Below are 13,558 nucleotides of genomic sequence, written 5' to 3'. Positions count from 1 at the left end.
TGGGGCAGGCCAACCTAAGAATGGAATAAGGGTAGGATTGGAAGGAGGAGTTGGGGGCTAAGACCTAAAAACATCATCATTTACAGATATTGCACATAGCGTGTGGATTCTCTCACTTAGTCCTTACAACCGCCCCCCCTCCTTTTTTTGGAATTTCAATGATCTTGAATAACTTAACAAGACTGTCTGGTTGCTAAATGACAGTCAGGACCTGAACCCAGGTCATCTGACTTCAAAGCCTGTACCCTTGTTCATCCTGTTTGTGATGACACAGATGACAAATTAATACGGGCTGGACCAGGATAGTGGTCACAGGAGTAGAAAGGATTACAGGAGACATTAGGTTGGTGAAACCCTAGATGTATTCTTTTTTTTTTTTTAAAGATTTTATTTATTTATTTGACAGACAGAGATCAGAAGTAGGCAGAGAAGCAGGCAGAGCAAGAGAGTAGGAAACAGGCTCCCTGCTGAGCAGAGAGCCTGATGTGGGGCTCTATCCCAGGACCCTGGGATCATGACCTGAGCTGAAGGCAGAGGCTTTAACCCACCGAGCCACCCAGGCACCCCACCCTAGATATATTCTTATTAAAGTTAGAAACTAGACCATAGCAGCTGTTGTTATCAGTATTTTAAAAAACACTTTCCCTAAACTGCTAGGCATTATAATTAGACAAGAAACAAAAAAGATACATATTGGAAGAGGAGAGAAAATAATTCTAGTTTGCAGATAAGATGATTATTTATCTGGAAAACCCAAGACAATTTCCTGAAAATAGACAGAAAAAATAAAGTTTAGTAAAATGGCCAGTAACAAAACAATATACAAAAACTAATAGCTTTTCTATTTACAGAATGACTAGAAGGTAAAATAAAAGGCCTTGTCCATACCGTGAAGAAGAAAATAATAACACAAAATGTCTGGAAATAAACTTTATAAAAAACATGTAGAATTTGCATGAGGAAAAGCAGAAAGATCTCCTGACGTATAGAAAAGAGACTTGGATAATTATCCCTAGTTCTTGGGTGAAAAGATTTAATGCTGTAAGTCTGTCCATGCTCCTTAAGTGAATGTACAAAATTAAGATAATCCAATCAATACTCCAACAGGATTTTTTAAAATTTAGCAAAAATAATATAAAGCTAACCTGAAAGAGTAAAAAAGTAGAGTAGTTAAGGGAAATTCTTGAAAAGAAAAATGATGAATATTTACCCTTTCAGGTATTAAAATGTTTTATAAAGGGACAATAATTAAACTTCTTATGTAAGCATAGACAGATCACTGGGACAGAATACAGAGCTTGGAAAGGATACAAGTATTTAAGGGAATTTTGTGAATGATAAAATGGTATTTCTATTGAGTTGGGAAAATATGGGCTATTTTAACCAGCGAAGCCGCCCAGGCATCCCTAATATAGGCTATTTTATAAATGGTGTTGGCATGGGCCAGCCATTACAACGCAAGCTGGTTTTCTGTCTTACTCCAATAAGACCAAGCAATGAAGACTACTGAGTTTTCATGAATACAAATGAATAAATACGAATGACTATTTTGGTCATCTTAAGTTAGGGACTTTCCTTCTAAACATGCTGGGATACTCAGAAATCATAAAAGAAAAGATTGATAAATTTGAATATATGAAGATTAAAAATTTAAGTGCCAGAAAGACTATTAAAAGAAAAGTGAAGAAAGGGAAAGCCTATATAAGAGATAATTGTTTAATCTGATCTCAAATATGTGAAGAACTCTTACCACTCATTAAGAAAAAGATAACTATCTAATTAGAAAAATGGGCAAAAGACACGAACAGGCAATTCACAAAGAAAATAATTACAAATTACCAAAAAAAACAAAAAACAAAAAACCAAACCCATGAAAAGATACTCATTTACTTTCACTAAAAATTTAAGGTAAGACAGTAAGAATGAGTGTCTTTTGCTGTCTGATTTGGCCAAACATTGAAACCCGGGGCTGGAGAGGGTGTGGGCAGACATGCTGGTGTTAACGAGAAGTACATTGTTGTACATTTGCCGAAAGGGCAGAGCGGCACAATTGGAAATAGCATACTCTTTAAAAAAAAAAAATTATTTGACAGAGATACATTAAGAGAGGAACATAAGCAGGGAGAGTGGGAGAGGGAAAAGCAGGCTTCCCACTGAGCAGGGAGCCTGATGTAGGACTCGATTCCAGGACCCTGGGATCATGACCTGAGCTGAAGGCAGATGCTCAACAACAGCCAGCCAGGAACCCTGGAAATAGCATACTCTTATCGCAGCAATTTCATTTGTAGGACTTTATCCTAAGGAGGTAATTGCACAAGATAAGCAAAGAGATAAGCACATGGATATTTACCACAATATTGTTTATGACAATAAAGTCTTGACAACATTCTAAAGGATCAATAGAGACCCAGCTAAATAAAGTCTGATACATACATACAATGGAATACTATGAAGTAATTAAAATAATTTTGTAGAGCTCTATTTATTGACATAGAAAGATGTCTATGACATATTGTTGAGAGAGAAAAGCAGGTGTCAGTGAGAACAGTATGTATAATACAATCCCTCATCTATAAATTATATACATAGATCTCTGTGTGTATATATGCATAGAGATATGTCTGGAAGGCTGTTCACCAAAATGCTGGAGTGGTTATATCTGGGTGGTAGGATTTTGAGTGATTTTTACTTTCTTTTTCATACTTTTAAGTATTGGTTTGATTTTTTTTTTTTATATACTGATGATATATCATGTTCTTCAGTCAGAATAAATAATAAAGCTATGTTTTTATTTTGGAAATTAGATAAATGTTAAATAAGAGGACTTGGTACGTGGTGTTTTTGTGGATGCAGATAAGGAGTCAAGACGCAGGCCAGGAATGTAATCCTTGAGCCCGATTATGCATTGTGGACACCCCAGCGTGGGAGCCCATTCCGGAGGAGAGAGAAGGTGCTGGGTTTTCAGACCTTTGGCTCTTGGCGGTTGCCTGTAGGCAGCAGGACTGATCCTAGGAGGACATGTGAGGGGCCCAGGGGGCTTTTACCAAGGACCAAGCTGTGGATGAGATCTCAGAGGGAGGGCGTGCCTCGGTAGGAGCAGAAGAAGGCTGGAAAATCGGGCCCCAGAACATGGCCGCATTGATGAGATGGGAGAAGAGCCGTATGAATGGTCGGGAAGGTGAGGAACCACCCGGGACACAGATTGCCTTGGAATTCCATGGGGCGGGCGGGGTGGGGTGTGAATTTCCAGAGAAAGGTCCACCATAGCTAATGCTGTGGAGGCACTTGGCAACAGGGCAATAGTACAGGACTTGACAAAAAGGAGTCTGTTGGTGACCTTGGAGGGAGCACTTTGGGTGGGGGAATGGGGCCATGCGTGAGTGTATTATGTGTGGGTGTTTGTTATGGGAGAAAGGAGCGTGATAGCTGGGGAAAGTAGATTGGAGGGAAAGGGACTGAGCTTTGTTGGGGGAATGACACGAACCGGCGTGGGCGCCGCCGTGCCCGTTCCCCAACCCTAACGGGCATCACTAACCAGCCTATAGAACCTGAGGAAGTTTCGACGATGCCTTTTTCCCAAGAGCCAGGCCAGGGAACCTCTAGAATCTATTGGACTGGGCTAATAAGATGAGCCTCTTCTCCATGCCTGGGCTTGAACACATACTTGAGGGATGATGAGAAGGCAGGCACGGAGGGAGTGATTAAAGGTACAGGATAGGGGAGGCCTGGTGGAGCCAGGGTCCCCTGGTGCAGGTGTGGGCTATGGCCTGGGCCCTGCAAGACTTCCGGGTCTGGAGCCCAGCATGACTGGGGTGCTCTGTCTGTGGGTCTGTGGGGACTAGATGCTGGGACAAGTGTATTCTTTGGGTGATGCTGTGAAAAAGCCCGACTGCGTGGGAATTACTAGTTGGTGCCCAGATATTTTGGGGGCACACCATGACTTACCATCTTGCTGTCCAGGGAAGGCATGGCAGGAACAGCTGGGATAGAGGGAGTCTGAGAGCAGGGTCCGAGAGCAGAATAAGGAATTGAGGTTCAATTGTGGCTTGTGGGGGGACTTTCAGGGGAGACGCTCAGTGGGATTCAGCGGCCTATCCTCCCAGTGGTGTTTTGATCACATCAGTGGGAAAACGGAATCTTCGATAGTGAAGGTAAAGGCTCTTCTGGATGGTTGGTGGCCAGAGCTTGTCTGGAGTTGTGGAGGGACGCGGGCACATGGCAGAGCTCACTTGTAGCGGGGGACCAGAGTGGGGAGAGGCCCAGGCATTATGCCCAGTGGAGGAGAAATGTTGAAGGAGCTCAGGCCAAGGAATTAAATGTTTGCTCTTAACGTGCTGAAGCCATGTTTCCTAAAATGTGCTTTTTAGATGAGGTTGTTCTGCAGAAAAGGCTTCTGTGAGCAAAGACATTAACCCTCAGCTTCATGAGTGTGAGCACAGTAAAGGCTCAGGCATGTCCTTTTTAAAAAAAATATTTTATTTATTTATTTGAGAGAGAGAGGCAGGGGGGAGCACAAACAGGGGGATGGGGCAGAAGGAGAAACAGACTCCCTGACGAGCAGGGAGCCCGAAGCGGGGCTCGATCCTAGAACCCTGGGATCGTGACCTGAGCCCAAGGCAGATGCCCAGGCACCCCTGGTGCCCCATGGCTCAGAGAAGTCCTGCAGCAAAGGAACTGATGTAGAATTTCCCCAAACTTACTTAACCACAGCAATTTTTTCAATTCAACACCCATTTACCTTTTGCAGGACTCATGGCTGACCTGGGACAGATGGAGTGACCTGTCCTGCGCACTCCCAGAGACGAGGTTTGGGCCAATTCAGGCATGTGGCGAAGAGGCAGATTTTGGTTCAGTTCCAGGAAGAACTTTCCAACAGTTGCTGATGCTTTAACCATGAAGGAGGCGAAAAAGGAGTTTCAGTCCCCGGAGACCTTGAGCAGAACACGGACTTGCCAAGGAAAGCTGTAGAAGGGAGCCAGGCTCCAGATGGGTGTCCTCGTTGATTTCTGGGGGTCCGCGAACCCCAAGAGCGCGGCTCCCCAGAGGTGGTGCTGCTCCCTTGGAGCCTGTCCCCTGGCTCGTTTTGCTACATACTCAGCCCGAGAGTACTTGTGGTGCTTAAAATGAGCAGTTCTGTAAAGGTAAGAAGCGAACACATAAATATTCTCATTAAGTCCCAAATACACATCCCAAACTTTACATAATCGGAGCAGCAGCTGGAGACGCCCACAACCCTAATTGCTTTTCTGTACAAAGAGAACGTCCTCTCTCCAGCTCCGTTTATTCCATTCATTTAGGCAATTACGGGACGGAGCCAGCTGTGGCCAACTGGTGGGCAGGTGAGGCCGGTTTGTAACACCACGGAGTGGGTGCCTACATGAGGATGGGGTGCCGAGGGGGCTGAAACATCTCTGCTCTCTTCATGGGGAGCGGGGCCTAGGGATAGGAGGCCAGCCACTCAGCACCTGTCCCCATCCTAGTGGGCCCAGACTGAGCTGCTGGAACAGGAGGCCTGACCTCCTGGGGACTTGATGAGCAAGGTCGGGGCAACAGAAAGGACCCAAAGACATGGAAAAGGCCTGGGAGGGGAATGGATGGAGGAAAATGCCTCTGTTGGCCAAACTGCTCAAGAGGCCATCTCTGAATCTTGTGCTGGGTTGGAACACTGGCCTGTCTCGTCAGCCACGGCCTGGACCCCCAAGCTCACAGCCCTGGGGAGGGACGCGGGGAAGCAACCCTGGGCAGGCAAAGGACTGGCATCCAGGCAAGCTTTCAGGACGGGGGGAGGGTGGAGACGGAGAGCCAGACTCTGTCCTAGAGAAAGGGGTCAGAGAAGAGCTCCTGAAAGAAGAGACAATAGGATTGACCCCAAGAGGGGAGAGTCACCTGCATTTGGGGTGTGCCCTTCTGCAAAATGGGGCCAAGGTGACCGTGGACTTCTAGGCCCCAAAGTGACACCCATTTTGTCCCCCAGCCTCTGGGCTCTGGTCACCATCCAGGAGACCCTCTTGAGATTCCTTCCCGGAGCTCTCGGCTGGGAGCTGGGTCCTTGGTGGTCGGCCAGAGTGGTCACCCTTGAACGGTTGGCTCGAGCCTCTCTTTGGAGGGGCGCTGGGGAGGGCCGGGTCCCAGGCGCGCTGCCCACCAGGCTTCCCGTGGGTGGCGGGTGTCACTTTTCTTCCTGGTTCTCTCGGAGCAGCCAGCTCCGTTCCCCCAGCCCCGAGTGGCGGCTCCTTGGGCCGGAAACAATGTGCTTTCTCCACGCCTGGGAGTGGAAGTCAGCAGTTTGGCACCGTCTGGCTGGCAGCCTCCACCGGCTTCCTTTGGCACTTTATTGGCAAAGGCGGTGACATTTCTTTCAGTTGGGTGGGTGGAGCTGTTATGCAGACTCCCGCTCTCCTCATTCGCCAGATGAATATTCATGACTCAGGCAATCTGTACCAGCCAGACTTTCCTGAGGGCGGCAGCTTCTCTTCTCTTCCTCTCTCTCTCTTTCTTTCTCCTTCTCTCCTTCCCAGCTCTTCGGAAAGCTGGAGTACAGCTATATTTAATTTACAAATACGGAGCTATTTAGCTTGCCTTTTGGGGTGCGGGCACTGGGGAGGAGATGCTGGGGACAGGAGCAGTGGTGGAAGCCTTCCGTACCTGACCCTGGGCTTCTGGGTCCCTGTGTCCAGCACCCGGGCCCCAAATCCTGGGAAGCCTTATGGGTCTGAGGCTCCCTTCGAGCTTGGCCTCTTGGTGCCCACGTGCCCGAAAGGGTGGCAGCTCTGTGCCGCCTTGTTCCGCACTGGCCGCTGAGGTCAGCATGGAAATCAGAGGAAGCATGATCCTTTCCTTCTCAAAGCACGGCAGGCCCCAACACTGTAGCATTGCTCCCCCCGAGTCCCCTGCCATGCTCTCTTGCTTGTCAAGGCCCACCCAGACCCTGCTCTGAGCCCTAGACAAAAACCCAGAAGGCACCAGGGTGTTTGCTAGTCATTGCTTTCCTAGAGAAAGAACCAGTCACTCCTCGGGGTCTGATTCCCTGGGGCTACACCTGCTCCCTTTCTAGGAAGGATGTCCATCTCACTTCTCTGGTCTCCTCCCATCGAGGCACCAGAAACTCTGGCAAAGGGCTCCGAATTTCCAGAATTTGCCAGGGAATTTGGTCTTAGCAAGGATGTTCTCGTGTATATCTTGTGTGTGTGTGTGTGTGTGTGTGTGTGTGTGTGTGTGTGTGTGTATGTAAATATTTATGCACAGCTTAAGTGAGTCTGTATGCCTACATCTATGTTCAAGTGTTTGAGTGTGTGTCTGTATGTGTAAGGGCGTGAATGTGTATGTGGCGGGAAGTCTGGGAATGTCTGCATGTGCGAATGTGCCTCTCTAGTTAGAGTTGTGTGTGTATCTCTGTGGGTCTGGGGTGTTGTGTGTAAGGGTGCTCCTGGAGGTCAGAGGCCTGTGGGTGTGGTGTGTGTGCTTGCATGTCCAAGTGAATTGTAGATGTGTGTACAAGTGTATGTGTGCCTCTGAGAGTGTGGGAGAGTGTGTGTGTGTATGTGTGTGTGTGTGTGTGAGAGAGAGAGAGAGAGAGAGAGAGAAAGGGTGTGATTCCCCCTGACCTCCATTCCCTTCTAAACCTCATCCTCTCTAGCGAGGTGGAGGGAGACATCCCCCTCTTTGCAAGTGTTACAGATTCTATCCAAGGACGGGAACAGAAGGCTTCCCAGCACAGAGCGTCCTGAAATTACTTTATATTCCCCCCTCCTTGCTTCATCTAATCAAAATAGCAGCGTTGGGCTCACCCATTCTCCCTGCCCACCACTTGGCCCCAGGGGAGGGAGCGAAGCGGGCCATCTTGTCTGACCTCCTCTGAGAGCACCTTGCAGCCCCAAGCCAAGGAGCTGTCTTCCAGATCTCCTCATTCCACGGCCCATGCTTCAGTGGCAAGAGCCAGCTGCCTCCCTGCCTGCCAGCAACCGCGGAGCTCTTCCAGAACCCACATCCAGGCTCAGCCTCATTTACAAATATGCAAATTTGCATCTTTTCTGGTATGCAAATGGGGACATGACAAATAGCTAATTAGGGTCAAAAGAAGCACTCTGAACCAATTAGTTGGAGGGTCGATTCCTCTCTGGTGGGAGGAGACTGGCCCCTCTTGCCCCCACTGCTTCGCTGGCTCCCTCAGGCCCACACACTCTGGCCTGGCCTGGCTGGCAGGGGGCCAGGGATGGTCCAAGAGCACTGAGACAGGAGTCGAGGCTTGAATCCCACTCCCACTCTGGCTCTTAGCTGTGTGACCCTGGATGCACTCGCTGGAACTTCAGTGTCTCCCTCTGTGAAACAGAGCAATGGCAGGGACCTGTCCCTAAACCTGCACCCCAGTGTAGGTCATGAGATTGTGGGGGTGGGGGGAACCTAGGATGTCAATAGCCTTTGGAAATAGTGCTAAAATGCCTCTGATAGGCACACCGCCCATGTTCTTCCAAAGCGTTCAGTTGCCCCATCCGCCCTCGGCATTAGATGAATTAGAGGTAGTGACAGCATGGCAGCAAGTGTCATCCTAGCTGCCAACTCTGGCCAATTATGAATGTCTGCCTGGAGCGGTGCATGGAGAAGGATGTCCAGGCCAAGTCTGGGTTCCCCCGAAGAGACTGTGATCGATTAATGATGTCTGCTGTGGGCAAGTGAAGGGACCTGCAGCTTCTGTGATGCGTATTTCCTGACTGGGAATGACCTGGAGTTTGCAGCAGGCACCGGGGTTACCGTCCTGTCTGCTCCCTGCAGTTCCCCTTCCAGGGCTCTGCTCCCTAGTGTAACACAGGGGCAGTTCGCCCTGTGTCTCCAAGTTACTTTAAGACAAAGACAAGAGAAGGTGAGGCAAAACCTCTCTTTCATCCGGGACGTGATATGGACACTTGACACCGTCAGCAGGACAGGCACATTGTCCCATTTCAGAGGTGGGGAGGCCGAGGCCTACAGAGGGTGGATGACTTGGAGTTGAGGGAGCAAGCCTTGCCAGGCAGGCCTGCACGGAAGCTGAGGCTGCTCTTCTCTCTGCCACTACAGGATCTTGGCTCCCTCCCGCCACCCCCGCGCTGCTGCCCCAAGCAGGCTCCAGCAAGCTTCACTGGCCTGGCTCCACAGCTGGGTGTGAAATGCGGCTGAGTCGGCACCTGGGAGAGTGGGGCAATTGCCTTCCAGGAGCCTGGGGCCTGGCCGGGGGCCAGCAGGCGGACAGGAGATGTGGCAGGGCCTGAGTACCTGGGGGAGCCAACCAGGGCTTGGCGGCTGGCAGGGGTGGGTCAGGGGAGCACCTGGTTCGAAGCTGGTCAGCTCAGGGATGCTGAGCTGTATGCATGTGCCTGCATATTGACTATGTCCTCGTGCGTGCCTTTGTGTGTGCGCACGCAGCCCAGAGTACATCCGGGAACATGTGTTCTTAATAATGTGCATATATGCATCACATATCAATATAAGAATAGATAGATCTAGGTTTGTGCACATCTGTGTGTCTGGGTGTGTGTGTGTCTGCACATCTGTGTGTACGTGAACAGTTTGCATGTACACATCTGTCAGTTTCTGTGTATGTGTGTCTACACATATCCACTTGCATGAACGGGTGTCCGTGTGTATGCATCTTTCACTGCATGTGCAGCTGTGCGCATGCCAGTGCGTCCGTCCTGATGCATGGCTGCCCCCCCTGCCAGTATCTGTGGACATGACTCCACACCTTTCTGTTGGTATCAATGTAAGCATCGCTGTTCAGCATGTGTGTCCTCTCCGGGACCCATGTACTTCTGTGTGCATCGTCAGTATCTAGAAGTCTGCCCTGTGCATGCATTAGTGAGTGCTTCCTTGGCCGTGCCCCTCGGCTGGTGCATTTCTGGGTATGGACATCTACCTGTGAGGGTGTTGGTATCTACTTCTGAATGCAGGCATGGCTGCATCAAGGTGAGCAGGATGGACTCTTGGATGTAGCTGCCATAGCTCCCTTTCTCCACTTTTCTCTCCTTTCCTCTCTCCTTCCCTTCGTGCAGCTCCCTCTTGTAGATCTGGCCCAGGCTGCTGTGGCGATAACAGATGAGACTTGGAAGCCCACTTCAGCCTCTGGAGAGGGGCTCCCTACGTCCATCTCCCATGTGGACTCAGCCCCAGAGCCACACAAGCTCCTGGCCTTTTAAAGTTATCATCTCGCCCACTGCATATTAATCCTCACCCCCAGCAGCAGTGAGAGCGAGATCAGATGACTTTTTCTCCTTTCCTTTTCGGCGTCCCTCCCAGCCCTCCTTCCTGCTAAAGGGAGACCTGACCACCTGCTGGAAGATCTGTTGGCTTGGACTTTGGAGCACGTGTGCCCCAGCTCAACTGTTTGCTGTTGGTCCCTCTGCCATCACTGGAACTCTTCTGGGATGTGAATTGGGGCTCCCTGACCCCTGTCTGGGTTTGGATTCCAGGCTTCCCCGACTAGACCTCCCTGCCCAGTTGCCTCAGTCCATTCCCAGGCAGCCTCACCTGGATATGGTTCCCTGCACGTGTGGCTGCCCTGCAGGGACAGGGACTGTCTTCCCTACCTGCCCCAGGCTCCCAAGCCCCAGCTCACAGCTGTGCTGGAACAGGAGTGTGATGGATCATTCCGGTGCCTCAGCTCTTATCTTGCCGTCATCAAATGCCTCCCCTCCCCTTACAGTCCTCTCCCTTCACCGATGGTTTTGGATGGAATTTAAAATAAAAAAGATTGATTAAAAGTTGGAAACTGTGTAAGTGAAAATAAAAGCGCTTAAGACCAATAAGTATCATTTGAGCTTTAATGTATAGAGAAAGCCGGGTAAGATGACATTTTAGGGACACTTCTCTGCTGGTAAGTATCCTGACTTTGTTCCCCTCTCTTGGGGTCTTTTGGCTAGATGTCCTCCTTGCTGGAAGCCTGCCCAGGCAGGCGCCAAAGCGGAGTGTGAAGAACTCGGGCTTCAGACTGGGATAAGACCATGTTGACTCACTCACTGGCTGTGTGACCTTTCTGGACCCGAGTTTCCTTTTCTGTCCTTTTCTATGATGGGGACAAATGACCTGCTTCATAGGTCGGTTGTGCGGAAATAACGCCAGAGCCATCAGCAGTGCCTGCATTCAGTATTCCCCCTTTAGAACACGCCCAGAACCCAGCCACCACCTCCACTGCCACTGTCCCAGCAGAAGGCTGCCTCAGTATCCTCCCTGCTCCTCAGTGGTCTGGTCCCTACACAGCAGCCATGCTGATCCTGTTAACATTCAAGTCCTAGCACATCACTTGCCTGCTCAGGACCTTCACTCCTTCCTACCTCCTGTGGAGGAAAGTCAAAGTCATCACAGTAGCTTTTTCAGCCCCACATGCTCAATCTCCCTACGTGTGAGGGTCTCTGTTTCCTCCCTTTCACTTCTCTCTAACTGCTTTACCATCCCTGTTCCCCAAATGTGCCAGCCATGTCCCTGCCTCAGGACCTTTGTATGCGCTGTGTCCTTTGCTGGAATGCTCTTCCCCCAGATCTCTTCCTGGCTCCCTCTGTCACCCTGTTTAGGTCTTTATTCAAATGTTACCTTCTCTGTGACAAACACCCTGCTCTTTTAGTTTTATTTTTTATTTTTTTAAAGATTTTTATTTTATTTATTTGAGAGAGAGACAGTGAGAGAGAGCATGAGCGAGGAGAAGGTCAGAGTGAGAAGCAGACTCCCCTGGAGCTGGGAGCCCGATGTGGGACTCGATCCCAGGACTCCAGGATCATGACCTGAGCCGAAGGCAGTCGTCCAACCAACTGAGCCACCCAGGCGTCCCTCTTTTAGTTTTATTTACAGCTCTTATAACATTCTAGGAATACCATACTATACTTTTTACCTATTTATTTTCCATGTTGCTTGTCTTCCCAAGAGAATGTAAGCTTTTTTTTTTTTTTTAAGATTTATTTATTTGAGAGAGAGCATGTAAGTTGGGGGGAGAGGGAGAGAGAGAATCTCAAGCTGATTCCCCACTGAACACAGACCCTGAGATCATGACCTGAGCCAAAATCAAGAGTCGATGCTTAACTGATGGACTTCCCAGGCACCCTGAGAATGTAAACTCTTTGAGAGCAGGAATTTTTGTCTTCATTTCCATCATCTGGCAAATAATGGGCACTCAATAAATTTTTGCTGAATGAATGAACTGCTCATCATTTTGGAGAGTGTCGAGTGGCCATCTACTGGCTTGGGCAATTAGGGGTTATCCTTGTTTGGCGGCTCTGGAAGGGTATGGCTTCAGAATGACTCCCTTAGCAAGGCAGTGGGGCCCTTGGGAGGAAAAGCCCCTCTCCTCTGCCCCGCAGCAGTCCTGTTTGGGGGCCACCAGCTCAGGAGGAAGTGCCCAAGTGCTGATTCCTGACCCAGCCCTCCCCCACCCCCACCCATTTGGGTTTGGATTCCAGGCTTCCCTGACTGGACCTCCCTGCCCAGTTGCCGCAGTCCATTCCCAGGCAGCCTCATCTGGATATGGGTGAGTCAACACTGGCATTGGCTATCTTCTATCTCCATGCACCACAGCTACAAGTGCATCCAAGGCCAAGGTGGTCCTTCTTGGAGGCTCACGCTCAGCTGGGTCTCTCCCTGGGACATGGGCACTCAGGCTCAAGTGAGTAATCCAGCCAGGCACTGGGAGGCTGAGGGAGGGTTAGCTACTAGAAGGGCATGGGATGGGCACTCAGGCTCAGAGAACGGCAGCGCACGCAGAGCTGAGCATGCAGGGAGCCTTTGGTGTGCTAGGGAAGGGTGGGCAGTGGGGTGCGGCTGGAGTAAGCCTACTTACCCGGTGGGAACTTTCTGAAGCTGGGATTGGGTCCAGTCCCTCTTTGCCTGCCTGTCTTGAACAGTGCTCAGTGGTGCCATCGATTCCTGCTTAGATCCAGGAGCCTAGGAATCTGGCGGTGCATAATCACCCCAGGGCACAGAAAAAGCACCATCGTCAAGGTCACACCTGGAAGTGGGTCTTGGTCTTATCCATCTTTACTTTAAAGTAGTTTCTTCAAAGATGGGTGGTGGTGGGGGGGCTTCTCCAGAGGTGAGACACACACCCAGGCCAGAGCGAGCTCTCCAAAGAACGCATTCATGGCTAAAAGTGGCTTTGTCTGCAGTCTGGAACAGACTTAACATCCCCCCCCCCCAAATGCCATGGACTTCTTTAGCAGTCTGGTGGAGCCTGTAGAACCTTCTCAAACAGTGTTTTAAACACAAAAGATACACAGGATTACAGAGGAAACTCATTCCATTGAACTGCAGTCCCAACCCTGGACCCCAGGTTAAAATGGTCGGTTATGCTCTTTGAAGATACTCCAATCTTTGAAAAGAGCACAAAGCCAGGCTTCTCCTCCGGCACGCTTGGAGGGTGGGGCCAGGGCACGGTGTTTGTGCCTGTCTTGGTGGGCTGTCCTGAGATGGAGGGAGCAGCCCTCTCCCACCATGCCCACAAAACAGAACCTGGACCCTTTTGGGGGAAGCCACAGGGAGGGAGATGGCTGGGCTGCCTGGGGAAAGGAATGAGCTCCCTGCCCCCAGGGATGGTCAGCTGGAGGCC

At 50.0% G+C, this 13,558-nt stretch overlaps 1 long non-coding RNA gene across 1 annotated transcript in view; it reads left to right on the top strand.

Annotated features, from left to right (window-relative positions):
• LOC125098689 (uncharacterized) overlaps window positions 1-10,738 on the top strand; it is a 65,383-nt gene extending 54,645 nt beyond the window's left edge. Inside the window, exons 2-3 of the long non-coding RNA XR_007126915.1 lie at window positions 4,748-5,141; window positions 10,023-10,738. This is a non-coding gene — a long non-coding RNA (uncharacterized LOC125098689). The remainder of the gene's footprint in view (window positions 1-4,747; window positions 5,142-10,022) is intronic.
• Window positions 10,739-13,558: the final 2,820 nt, after the last annotated feature.

The sequence above is a fragment of the Lutra lutra genome, chromosome 4 (genome assembly GCF_902655055.1).
Source record: "Lutra lutra chromosome 4, mLutLut1.2, whole genome shotgun sequence".
NCBI lineage: Eukaryota > Metazoa > Chordata > Mammalia > Carnivora > Mustelidae > Lutra > Lutra lutra.
The sequence above is the reverse complement of the archived record's forward strand: the minus strand, read 5'-3'. Positions and strand labels throughout refer to the sequence as shown.